This window comes from Oreochromis niloticus, linkage group LG23 (assembly GCF_001858045.2).
Source record: "Oreochromis niloticus isolate F11D_XX linkage group LG23, O_niloticus_UMD_NMBU, whole genome shotgun sequence".
Lineage (NCBI taxonomy): Eukaryota > Metazoa > Chordata > Actinopteri > Cichliformes > Cichlidae > Oreochromis > Oreochromis niloticus.
The window spans coordinates 24633219-24647365 of record NC_031986.2 but is presented as its reverse complement, the minus strand read 5'-3'; positions in this window follow the sequence as shown (position 1 = coordinate 24647365).

Here is a 14147-nt window from a genome sequence, read left to right as displayed (position 1 = left end):
GCATTGCACTTTTTAATGTTTTAGTACCTCTCAGAGAGTTGATGAGTTACTGTAGAGTAGTTAGGGTCTCAGCTGATGGTTACCATGAAATCACCGACTGGTCTCTGGGCCATGTGACTGAACGTTTTATGCACTTGGCTAAGTTGTTTATTGCAAGTAAAAAACCTCCAAAACAAAACAGCCTCCAAAATCTTGCCACAGATAATGGCACTGGGCTACCCCATGTTGTAATTTTCTTTCCTAACAGGTAAACTTCGTTTTAAGGCATTTGTTAGCTAATCCTATCTGTTATGTTAGCATCACTGACTTTGCTAACTAAACTTATCAGTTAGCAACGCAGCGAGCAGTCCATTTAGGCTGAAACCAGCACAAACATCCATGTCAAAAGTAGGAAACTAACGTTTTCTTACCTGGAAATAATAAATAAAGGCACTTGAAAGTCTTTGTGCTCTTAAAAGTTATTCTGTCTGTCGCTTTTTATTGTTCCATCTTTGCAATCTATTCTTGTGTGGACCCCTCTTTAGACACTGATTGTAGTGAACTAGCTAACACTAGTTAGAGCCTAGCTAGCATTGTTCTTGGCACCTCTATAATTTATTGGAATGCAAAAAATAAGCTTAAGGCATAATTTATATACCAGATAAACTAAGACCTTACTTCTGAACAAGATGAAGTAGCATCCGCCTGGACCTCAAAGTCACCACACTGTCTCTAATTTGGATAGACTAGTTTTTGGAGCCAGCCTCAAGTGGATGCTCATGGAACTGCAGCTTTTTAAACCTTCTCTGTGTGTGTGTGTGTGTGTGTGTGTGTGAGTTTCACCACTAGGACCAACACAGTATATACAGTGCTGGTTGTCCTTGAAAATGCTCTCTAGCACTGGGAGTAAGAACAGACCACTGCAGAGCTCTCTGCACCCACCCAGGCGTACAAAGGCTCCAAACAACCCTAATTATATCGAAGCAAATCTCAGCAGGACTTCAGGGGTTAAGTGTTTGACCTTTAGGGTCACATACTACATGACTGGGAGGAGGCACACAATCACCTACTGCTGGTGTTGGATTGACGGTAAAAACATGATCTTATGCACTTTCTGTGCCTCCGAAGGCACTTGCATACAGAAGAGGTAAACATCAGGAAGAATAAGAACCACATAGAGGTAAACAGCGTGACACGCAGGTATCAATCATGGTGTAACTACCCCTAAAAATAATCTGCAAAGTGTCAGCTGAAGATGCTTAAATGAGAAATGTTTTTGTTAAGTGGTGTGAAATGATATGTTTCAGTGGGAACACAGTTGACTCTTACTTTGACAGGTGATGAACTGACGAGTCGACTCTGATATTATCTACCACCGCTACTCAGCCATGAGAAAAGCGAGACAAAAACAAAAACGGAAAGGCATGAGGCAAAGAAAACCAGAAAGTCAGGGAGATGCCTGTCAGAGGCTTCAAACTGAAACTCTGGGAAACAGAAAAAAGAGGGTAATGAGTCAGATAATGTCGGATTGTCGCTCACTGTCTCTCCTGTTAATGATTATCTGCATTTCTCTGATGGATATCACAGTAAACTCAACATGTTTTGGCTCTACACTTAGGACGTAAAGAAAATGTGAACATTTAATCCAATGTAGAAGTTAATAAAGCCAAACATTGATCAATAATGACAATAACTGTTATGACAAACACTTCACTCACATCAGTATGAGCAGCTGTTTTTGTACCACTAATATTAAGGATTGTATGACCTGAAATTGCAAAGCATTTAATGACTAAAATATATCATGACAGTGCTAAAGTTTGCCTCGCTAGGCCTGAAAAGGACAGAAGTGGCCGCAATGACGAGATTTGTGTCCCAACAACAGCGGCTCAGACTTTGTAGGGCTGACAGTTTGATTACCAAAGTTTAAATATTTTAACACTTTTATTCGCTACACATCACAAACTTAAACATTTGTTTATTTGGTGTTGTAAAAATAAAATGTGAATTAACTACCCAACAAGGTAATTTTTGGACGCATACTTCTGAGTATTCCTGGAGGCCCCATCTAGTGGTCTGTAGAGGAAACGTAGCTGGAAGCACCAAACGGTTCAGTTGAGGTTGTAGTTTCATGAAAAACATTTAAAGGCTTCTTCAGAATCAAAACAGCCACAAAGTCCAGAGATTCTTCAGACTAGGAGGGGTACGAGGCATTTATGGGATGTTTTTAGCTCCACGGTGGCGGCGTGTGGAGGGATTAAGACGAGTCAATTATAGAGTACAGTTTGTGGCCTAGTCAGGTGACACGCGAGAGCTGTTTTATCATGTTGAGCAGCATTAGCTGGTCCGCCACAAAACACAGGAATGTTAATGAATGGAGCCCCGGGGCGCGCTGCACGGCAGGCACTAACCTCAGGTAAATATGCTGCTGTAACATTTGGCAGGTCTGACAGGTGAGGAGCTTTGATAGGCACGACCAGCGCTGAGTGTGTTTTTTTTCTGCTGATTTATGATGAATGAGGAGCAGATGTAATTTGTTTTGGGAGAGGGCGAGGTCATGAATCATCAGTCATACATTTACAGTATGTGACATGTTGGTATTACCTGTCGCCTATAAAAAGGGAGCTCACGTCTCTTCAAACTGTAACTCCAACATCTCAGATCAGGTCTTCATTGCACGCGTTCAGCAGAAATGGCTGAACATGAAAGAAATAAAAAAGAAAAACACATTCTGTGCCATGTGAACAGTCAGATGATCAAAGAGCTGGTAGAGTGGCATATGGTAAATGGTAAATGGTCTGCATTTGTATAGCGCTTTACTCAGTCCCTAAGGACCCCAAAGCGCTTTACACTACATTCAGTCATTCACCCATTCACGCACACATTCACACACTGGTGATGGCAAGCTACATTGTAGCCACAGCTGCCCTGGGGCGCACTGACAGAGGCGAGGCTGCCGGACACTGGCGCCACCGGGCCCTCTGACCACCACCAGACAGTATACCCAAATATTAAGTTACAATGCCATTTAATGAACCTCAGCCAACTCCCGTTACATAACCTGGCATACAACAAACTTTTGCAAGGAAGAAATGAGCACCAAAGGCCTCAGTCACGCAGGCCTAGAGTTGCCGGGAACCTCCTGGCAGCCTGCAGTTGGTAAGTATAAATGTGTATTCCTCAGCTGGTTGGTGTAAACTTGCTTTGATTGTTAGCAGATTTTCACAATCAGCTGTAGTTTGCATGAACTGGTCAAGGAACATTTTATCCTAGTGACCAGGGGCTTGCTAACAGCTGTCTAGGCCATTGTCTTTGGGTTGGATAAAGCAGCAGAAAACTAAGGACTTAACTATCTGCTTGGCTTCCTTTTGCAGTAATGTGGACTTGGATGTATTTTTACTGGGCAGTTTAGTCTAAGGTGCTTTGTGAGGCAGTGGAAAAAACCATTTCAGTGACCTAAAACTTCTTAGAAAACCTTTGGCCGGGGCACAACAATGCTTTACTGTCAGCTGCATGCTGAATAGATGAGTCCTCTCGGTCCATTTTGGGTTGATGTTCCATCAGAATATTGACGGGGTTTTCCATCAGAAAGAAATTCTGGGGGAAGCTGATGCACTCTCACAGGAAACTGTGGTGTTTCAAGGCCATGCGCAGGTAGATGATATCAAAAAGTCATTTTCATGCATTGAGTAGATTTCAAGATGTGGAAAAAGCAGGGGTTTCAATTTATTTTCCAATAAGCCTGCATGGGAAAGAAGCATTCCTAGAAGTTAATCTCTAAAAGACTTTTTTCCTGTTTAGTAAATCACTTTGTTTCTTTCTCAGGTGTCAAAAAAGTGCTGTGGTTTAACGGATTTGAGCCCTGGTGTGCGGTGTTTCCTGAACAAAGTGTTTGTATTCACAGGTGCATTAGTGGTTGGTTAAAAGTGCCACAGGGTAATAACAGAGACAAAACATCCCACGCTGACCTCCACATGGAGGCTTCATTAACATGGGTGTGGAGATCTTAGTACACCAATCTGTTATTACCTTTTGTTTGGAAGTGTTATTTATTCACATGACTCCAGACTATGTGGTGACAGACAGATTTTTATTGCATTAGTCCTCGTACTAAATTAGTAACAATGTTCTTCGTACTGGATATGTATGAGTACCTGCATGGATACTAGTGGAGTCTATAAATGCTGATTATTATTTCATATTTCATGTAAAATTATGGCTTTATGGCATTTTGTATCTGGTCTTTACACCCCTTTGGGACGCGGTCTGGGTATCCTTAGGGATACTATATACAACTTCAGGTGTGGTACATTAGTTCAGGGTGCACTCTGCCATTTGCTCTATGACAGATATACCCCCAGCCTTCCTACATCCCTGAGTTGGATAAGCAGTTAAGATGTTTGTATCTGACATTTTTGTCTAAACTGAGCTGTTCTTATATTCTTTTTCTCTGATGACTAAACAACAAAATGTAAAAATGTTTGTAGTTTGATTAAACTTTGGCCATTTTATTCAGAAAACAAACAAGTACCCTTAGAAAAATCATGTTTAAACTCTGTAATAAAAAGTTTTGTCTGTGAGTCAATAAGTGCTTGAAATTCATTCCAATTCGTTTTCCAGTATCAAACCTCAGAAGGTCGGGTGAGGGAGAAAAGCACCAGACAAAGGCAGAGCGAAAACAGCAGCGCAAAGAGTTCAAGGGAGAGGAACAAAACTGTTTAAGAGTTTGTTTTGTTATGTGGTGGTAAGCCAAAAATGTTTTATTAATTTACTTTATAGCTTAATTATTATTTTTTACATTAACGTGAGAACTGTTAAAACTTTGATGTTGTTTTTATCCAACATGGTTGCGAAAGGCACCGGGTCTCACCAGCACAGCCAAACTACATAACAGAGTAAAGGTTTTAGATCCATCAGAACCTGAAATAAAGTATATCAGGAGGACAAGAAACTACTTTTTTGAGGAGGTCTACCAGTACAGAAAATATGACTATAACACAGTGATTCACAATTTGCTGTGAATCACTAACAAAAAGTGTATTTACTCATTTCAGTATCATAGTAGGTTACAAAGTGAGTGTCTGTGAGCAGTTTTATCTGAGCAGATATGGAAGATAAAGCCAGAAACTATACACGAGAAGAGCAAGAACAACTTGCATGCCGAAACCAGAAGCAAGGGGAAAACATACAAACAGACATATAGATGATTCTCAGGAGGAGCACGTCAAGGCACACATCAGTTCTTTTGCAGTTGTTGAGTCTCGTTATTATTGTGCCACAACAAACAGGCAGCGCCTTGAGCCAAAACTCAGTGTTTCAAGACTGTACGATGTCTACAGACCTGTTAAAGAATCTTATTACAGATGCATATTTAAAAGAGATAAGCTTTCATGCCTGTGAAAAAGCTGAAGCATATGACACTACCAGAGAGAATAAAGATACCCCAGCAGTCTGTTTTCACTTACAGAAAGCCATTTCATGTCCATGAGATTAAATCAGCTCATTTTCTACAGACATAAAGTTATAATCTTACTGCTCACAGGTCACAAACTAAGAAGGGCTATTGTGCTTTGTGGACAGAGGCAATGTCAGCTAACGACATTGCAAGCGCAGTGATGAAAATACTTGTTGTGCATGATCACCCAGAAGGCATTGAGATTGCAACATGGACCGACACCCGTGTGCCACAGAATCGATACTCCACAATGTCTTTGCCACAGCAGACTTCTTGACCAGGTATCCTCAAATGAAGAAGTTTACACTGAAGTACTCCAGTCCAGGGCACTCTGCAGTACAGGAGGTAGAAAACATGCACAGTCATATTAAAAAGTCAGTGGCAGTGAATTCTTCTCACCACTGTTCTTTGTAGGTGTTTTTTCTCAAGGTGAACAGGAACAGATATGGAGTCATACAGACTTACAGGCCTGTGCCAAGGTGTTTCTGTACAAACAGGCACTATGTGTCTGAGCTTCTGTTTGGGCAAAGTCCGTATTTTCTCCATTGCATTTAGTTGCTGAGAAAACGTCACTCTGTGACATCTACATCCATCTTACCCTCCATTTGGGTAAGATCAATCAATCAATTCAATCAATCAATTTATTTATAAGCACATTTAAAAACAACACAGGTTGACCAAAGTGCTGTCCATAGTAAAAACGTAGATCAAACACACACAAAAAACAGAACAAAATTCAGTGACAATTAAAAGCTAGAGAGTAAAAATGTGTTTTCAAAGGGCTTTCAAAAATGTCAAGTGTTGGAAAGATCCTAATTTCAAGAGGCAGACTGTTCCAAAGTTTGGGCGCAGCAATCACAAAGGCCTAATCTCCGCTGTTTTTTAGCCTGTTTCTAGGGACAACTAGAAGCGACTGATCAGCTGACCTGAGAGTTCTATTAGGATTATTTTTAGTTAACAGATCAGAGAGGTATGACAGAGCTAATCCATTTAGAGATTTAAAAACAAGCAATAAAATCTTAAAATCAATTCTACAACATACTGGAAGCCAGTGTAAACGAGCCAAGACTGGGGAAATATGGTCATATTTACGAGTGCCTGTCAAGAGTCGGGCTGCAGCATTCTGAGCTAGCTGAAGACGAGAGAGCAGAGCCTGACTGATACCAAAATAAAGCCTGTTACAGTAGTCAAGCCTGGATGAAATAAATGCATGTATCACTTTCAAAGTCAGCAAATGACAAAATGTTCTTAGTTTTTGCACGGGCCCTGAGCTGGAAGAAGCTGGCTTTTACAACAGAATTTATTAGTTTCTCAAATGAAAAGCTGCTATCAAAGAACACCCCCAGATTCTTAGCACAGGGAGTTCTGGACTCTAGTCTTGCCAAGTGGTTGCTCGTAGGGGATCATCTGATCGTTTTTTCTTTATTACTGTAGGGTCTTCACTTTACTATATAAAGTTGGGTCATTGATTGGTTGTTTTGTTGGGTGGCTCAATCTTTGGATTAATAGTTGGGTGGTTTGATAGCTGGTTGGTTTCTGGCGGTCCAACTGATTGGTCCATACCAAAACAATTTGGCATCTGCTGGTTTGTTGGATAAACTTGTGAAGACTTTAAAGACGCTCAGAGGATGATGCACTCTTAAAATAAGCTCACCATCTAATTGCAGGACTTTACTTTGTAATTTAGTATTTTTCCATTGCAGTGTTGCTAAATTTAGACCAAATATTTGGGTTGTTTTTCCACTGCTGGTTTGTTGTAATGTGGGTGAAAAACAGCTCGCTGAGCCACTAAACAGAAACACAAACACATTAAAGTGCCTCTCAACATTTCAGACAAGTGGAAACTTTCTCCATCGAGGCCCTTTATGGTGACCTTCAGTGAGTAGGAGGGAGAAATGATAAGACAGCAGGTCTGAATGAGAAGCTGTGATAGAGAGAGCTGCAGGGGAAGAGAAGAAGAGGGTCTCTCTGTGAAGGGCGTCGCTGCTGCTCGCTCTCAGGAGTTTATGGTGGAGAATGACTGGAATGTTCCACTGCACTTATCAAAAATATGCACCGTACATCTTCAGGTTTTCTTTCACCCGGGGCTTCAGCAGCTTCTTCCTCAGCTTATCAGCCGTCTGCGGTTTCTTTAACACGCTGTAAAATTAAAGTGGAGGTTGGAGCCGACAACTCACCGCTGATACAAGCAGTCCTCGAGGGGATGGTACAATGATTGATTGAGCTAAGACTCATCAGAAATGAGGGGCAGTAGCACTTTCACATGCTGATACCTCTACAGGTAAAATAGCTTTTTGAGTGCTTTTAAACCGAGTGATCGTTTTATGACATGGAGCTCCAGGTGAAATAAGATCTCGTGATGGCAACCACCGAAATAAACAAAGTGAGACTCTCACTGCAAGGAAGGATGTATCTGCTAGAAAAAGGCAAATAAGGGCCTCTATCAGCCACATCTGTGGGAGTGATAACAGCTGAGGAAAAACATTTAAATTGTAAAGGACATTCAAAACAGTTTAACTTATATCTTAATTTAATTTTCAATACAACTATTGTGATTTTTACTCAATTTCCTATACTTTTTACATCATCAATTTGTGACATGTGGCATAATTGGCTTTCCATAAACTGCATTGAGCGAAAAATGACAGCACATTTAATAAAATGATGCCTCAGACAAAACACAGGCCCCCCTAATGCCCTAACAAACGAGCAAAACACGATGGAAAAAAAACAACAGAAGAAAACTTAATCAAATTTGGAGAAAAGGAATGTTTTCAGGCTTTAATTTAGATGTAGCGAGGACTATAAAGCCCACAAATAACAACAGAATCTAAGGAAGGAAATGAAAACATAAAAGCAAGAAGTATAAATCAACATGAAAAGAAACCAAATTAAAAGCACAACTGGCTTTTGTTTGGCCTAAAATCCTCAGCCGGCATGCTAATCGGGTCATTTTTAGGTTCACCCGAGTGTTGCATCCTCTTTAGGAGGGATTCAGGTGTGACTTCACGCCTCTGAGTGTGTTCTGTGGACTGTGACTCGTGGCCAGTGGCTGGTTTCCGACTCACGCCTCAGGCCTTCCACTTCAGCCACAGCGTCTCAGGTCTCTGAGACCCTGAACACTCATGGATGCTTTCGTGACTCACGGGCTGCATGTGGCAAAAGAAACCACAATCACAACAACAGCAGCAGCTCCTCCCTGATTAGTCAAGAGGGCACACAAGACTCCTGCTGACCCCTAACAAGGTGTAATGGCAATTATCACAAACAGATGGTAAACAAAGTCATTTTAACCCTAAACTGGCACCAAAGCCACAAAGTCTTAAACATATCCAGTTTTATCATTCCTGCTGTGGGCATGTGTTACTTACCTTCTCCACATAAGACTGAAAATATATACAAATTCAAATGACTGATTTCAAACAAAGGATTATAAACAATCTAAATACTTCTGGTGTTTTTTTTCTGAACGTCTTTGGCTTTGTAGGTCTACCCTGTCCTTAAATTTTGACCTACATGTAAAATATGGGAAAGAGCAATTTTCTTTAACCAATTTTGTTCCGGCTATCGATCCACTTTGAGACCATCCTCAAGCACTTCTAGGTGTTCCCGAGCTGAGAGACATGATCTCTCCAGTCTGTCCTGGGGTCTGCTCCCAAAACACCTCACCTAGCACAGGAGGGGCTCATCATCTGGGCTTGTCCTCCTCTGTAGATCCACAATAACAGTAAATTGATAATTTTGGTAATTAAATTCGCAGCCAAGTGCAAAGCAGTTTCAGCTCCTCTAAGTCAGACACCTTGGATCTTAGATGGAAAATTGTGGAGTTGCTGCCCCACATTGAGTTCAGGAATAAAGGAGTTTTGTTTATGAATGAGATGAGAGTGGAGCCGGAGATTGACAGATGGGTTGGTGGAGTGTTTGCAAACATGTGGACGCTGAACTGGACCTGGGGCCTGTTCTTCGTACCTCGCTAAGTAAGTTAGCCGGATTTGAATGTTGACGATTTCGCGTGATCTTGGATCGTTCGGTTCTCCGAAGCTCATCTGGGACTTGCTGTCATAGCAACAGATCCGTAAGCGTAAACCTGCTCGGGAGCAGGTTTACTTTATGTAAACAGGATTAGATCGCGGCCACTCAGGTATGTCCGCTGCAGTTATATGAAAGCAAGAGCGATATGTCGCCACTGTTTTACCATAAATAAATATTATCAATGTAACTAAAGATAATGCAGCATTTGATTCTTTTATTGATTGCATACAGATACATACAGGTCATTTCCGAAAAAAAGGGAAATGTACTATTAATCATTCTATTACATGTAGTAGATCATGTCAGATGTAATTCATATTTTAGAGTAGTAATAGTAAATTACTACGTGCAATCAAGATGACAGACCACGGCTAAAAAAGCGAAGGTGGATTTGGGAAGTCTGTCGCAGCCATGTCCTGTCCGTTTGTACGCGAGCAACCCATTGCGGAAGGTGCAAGATTGATAAGGAGAGTTTACAGAATTTAGCGTATATTGCGGGATAGACAGGATCCTTTAGCTCGGCGCGACGGTGTGCTCATAGAGAGATATCGATTCTCCCGTGAGGGTATTATTTACTTTCTCTCTCTCTCTCTCTCTCTCTCTCTCTCTCTCTCTATATATATATACTTACTGTACTGTATATACTTACTCCCGACTTACTGTGCATGCTTCAGTCACCCCTTGCATGGGAACAGGTAAAAGTGATGGAGTGTTATGTCAAACTACACACAAAAAACCCACAATGTCAATAAATGTCACAGTACAAAAAGGGGTGTGACGAGGGGGTGCAGGACCACCACCTGTCTTTATTTGCTCTGCCCTTTTCTTGGTTGCTGTTATAAACAAACAAACAGATTATTCCCAGGGTCTCTTGTCATAGACTAAAAGCAATATAAGTGATAAATATTACCATTCTGTGGAATATTTTTATATTTCACTTTTACTTTTTCCCATGTTCTAGTGGGTCCTGTTGTGGCTCTAATGTGAAAGAGGATATGATGTAATATAATATAATGTGGAATAAAATAATATCACATGATATAATGTAATATCATGGATCACTTACGAGTTTAATTTGTCAGCAACTTTCTGCCAGCCCTCTCTCCTTGCTTTTGCAGCCTTTGCAGTGTTCCCCTGCGTTTTAATTAAACTCTGAAACTCCTGATATCCCTCAATCAAGAGTTCTTGGTCTGCTGCCGTGAAATACTGTGCGCACTCCTTCGACATCTTCGCCGACCAATCACAGGGTTGCCGATCAATGTTTCTACTATCGATGCGTAGCCCCTTTTAAGCCACCCAGTGATCTCAGATTACTTCATCCAGCTATACTAATCGTCAACAACAGGTGTGTTCGGAGAACCGGATTAGCGAGCTCAAAGTTAGCGCGATGATTTGATCTTGGATGTGTCATTTGATCTTGGATGTAGTAAGCGAGGTACGAAGAACAGGCCCCTGGTTGGGATGAAGACAGAGCTGAATGTGAAAAGTAAAACTTTAGATTTATTGGTCACTCAGACGTCGTCAGTCACGTTCCAGTTGGCCAAAGAGAGATAAAGAATGAAGGCTTCAGGAAAATGGTTGACTTACTGGACAAAAGATGTTATTTCCTTGTGCAGTTATTTTTTCCAAGTCAGCAAAACTCACAAAGACTAATAAAATAGTATTTTTGTATCAACAAGATGTTTCCCAATGAGCCATTAGCTGAAAACTTGGCATATCTCAGCATGGTGTGGAGTGTGTAGTTAAAAAATTTGAGGAAGTTGGACTAGTCGAGGACAAAGAAGTTTCATGCCTAAAAAACTACCTACAGCAGAAGAACAGTGTCTGTCCTTAAGATATACACAGGCTCTGATTTCTTAGTGTTTTTTATTTTTGTGTCTCAGAAGAAGATTTGGTTTGAGGAGCAAACAGGTGATCTTTGACATGTTTCTCTTCCACCTGATTTGTTTTCTCAGGACTCCTTCCATTTCCATCACCGACACTCTTTCCAAGCCGGACTATAAGCTTAGCACATACAGTCCTTGACAGAAAAGGTTATGTGACCGCGATAATGGCATTTCAAGGTTTATTTTGCTCTGACAGCTGCATTGAAATGTTAATGAGGCGTGAAGAAAGTGTCTTTATTTCCTGCAGGCATTTTTCCAGTGAAGCGGTTGAGATTTTAGCGGGAACTCATGGTTAATCAACTAAACCCCCATTTACAGTACAGCTTACCCCCCCCCGGCACAAACACATCCTCCAACCACACACACCCATATTTTGTCTTCAAATTCCATTGCAGTTTATTCCACACCTCAAACCTTTTGTAAACAATTAAACAAATTAAAGTTAACTGCAATAAATTACAGGTTGTAAATAAACAAACTTCTTTTAAATAACTGAAAAACAGACCATCTTTATGGTGTAATTAATTTACGTATAGTTGTTTCTGTTCTTTGTTTTTTTTCTTACTGTGCAATAATATTCAACATTGCTATCAATACATTTTTAAATGCCTCTCTGTGCAAAATAGGTTTAAAAACATAAACAACTGTTTGTCCATGATTTGAACCGGGGGAACAAACTGTGGCAGGATCAGTGTTGTGCCAAGGCAGGTATCACCGACAAAATCTGTTCCCCCTGCATCGCGAGCATTCGCTGGGCACAGAGTGCTGATCCAGTTTACACCGCCTCCATTACAATTAGATGTGGAAGTAGTGACGTAGTGAAAAAGTGAAAAGTGAGTGTCGTTACATTACCATTCAGTTTGAGGGTTACTTCTCACGTGGTATCGGATGGGTTTATTTTAACAAACGAAGGACATTTTGGCCGATCATTATTTTTATCCTCCTGTAACTTTACTGTGTAAAGAGCTAAAACCTCCAAAGTTTCAGGAGGATAAAAATAATCGTTGTTATAAGAAGTGTTTGTGAACTAAAAGTCAAGAAAGTGGGATACTGTTCATCTGTGATTTGGACAGGCCAGCGTGTGCTCCTGATGCAGGGGAAACAAATTCTGTCGGGGAGACCTACCTGGCACGACAGCTGCTGTGCAGGTGAAGCCAGAGGCAAGATATGCTTCATCATATGTTCTGGGCTTGGAAGCATATTTGGCGATGCTTCAACCTTTGCTTTGCATTTGTGTGTGAGCCCCATCAAAAAAACCTGTTCATTATGCTCACAGTGTCCAGGCATTCTTTTTTAATTTTTTTAATTCATACCGCGCCCCCCCCCCTGCAATGGCACTGCACTCCTGATGAGTTTATGATCTCAGTTAGTAGTTTCTTTGTAAATTATGGTCATTATTACAGTCAGAAAGGAGAATAAAGCAGATAAACAACTTATCGCAGGACATGAACCAATGAAAGTGGAGTAAATGCAAAGGCTGAGCACAGACACCCTTCAGAGGAAACAATCAGTGAAAATGCGATTCCTAATAAAAGTGATTGGGATCATTCTCAGAGGATGAAGAGGTTCGTCATTTAAGAGGAATTCAGAGTGGAGTGATCACATTGCAAACAGCCAGTTGAATATTAAATGAATTTGAAAATTGAATCTTAAATCAGTATGGCTCTGAATATGAGCAGGATGCCTCTTGAATGCCTCCTAGATGAGGTGTTTTGAGCATGCCCTACTGGGAGAAGGCCCAGAACATAACAGAAAGATCTGTTTCTTGGCTAGCTTGGTGTGCACCTACCAATAAAAGTTGGAGGAAGTTGGAGAGACAGAGGTCTGGACATCTCTGCTTAAACTGCTGACTCTATGATAAGGACCTGGACAAGTGTCAGAAAGTGGACGGACGGAGTGTCCTTGATTTTACAGTCAGCTAGCTTTCTGTAACCTAGCTATATTGGTAGCTACAACATGCCCAAGTCAGCTGTATTGTCATTATGCTGATACTCAGGTAAGCATTATATACAGTGCTTCCATACATCAGTACAGGAAAGTTTTGTGTTTTGTCATGACTAATTTAGCGGATGCTAGCTCACTAACGGACTGTGACCACAAAATGGGAACAAACATGAGCATGAATTAATTGAACACCTATTTGTTTAAAAAAACAACAACCCGAAAACAGTGATCTTCTGTTTTTTTGGAGTGGTGGGGGGTGTAGTTAAATTCTCTCAAATTTGTAATGACAATAATAAAAATAAAGTTGATTTGTATAACAGTTATCAAAAGCGATGTTACAAAAGTGTTTCTCAGAAACACAGAAATTCAATAACACAATAGTAGGAAATTATAATAGAATTTACAAATTAATTACAAGAGCACTCAGAGAGCACGACTCCTCCTGAAGGGCAAGCGTGATGGTAAAACCTTGATGTTTTATGCTGATGTCAGCATTGGTAATTTGGAAATACCCAATAATGACATCTGCAAAGTTTTCACAGATCATTTGTGCTGATGTCAGCCTTGTCTAGTGTAATGTATCAATCTTTTTGTGTCAGTGTAAAGTCATATGATATATTGAAAAAATAATGTTTAAAGAGCTCAAACAAAGAAAGTGCTCATATCCCCAATGACTAATACATTGCTTTAAAATTTGGAGATGATCCAATGAATCTAAAGCTTTTTCCTTATTCACATGACCCTGACCTTTGACCTATGACCTTGAAGCATTACATATTATTTATTATAATTACGCATATGACTGGAGCAGAATTGGCTGAAATCTTTGGCTTTTATAAGGTGTAAAATCT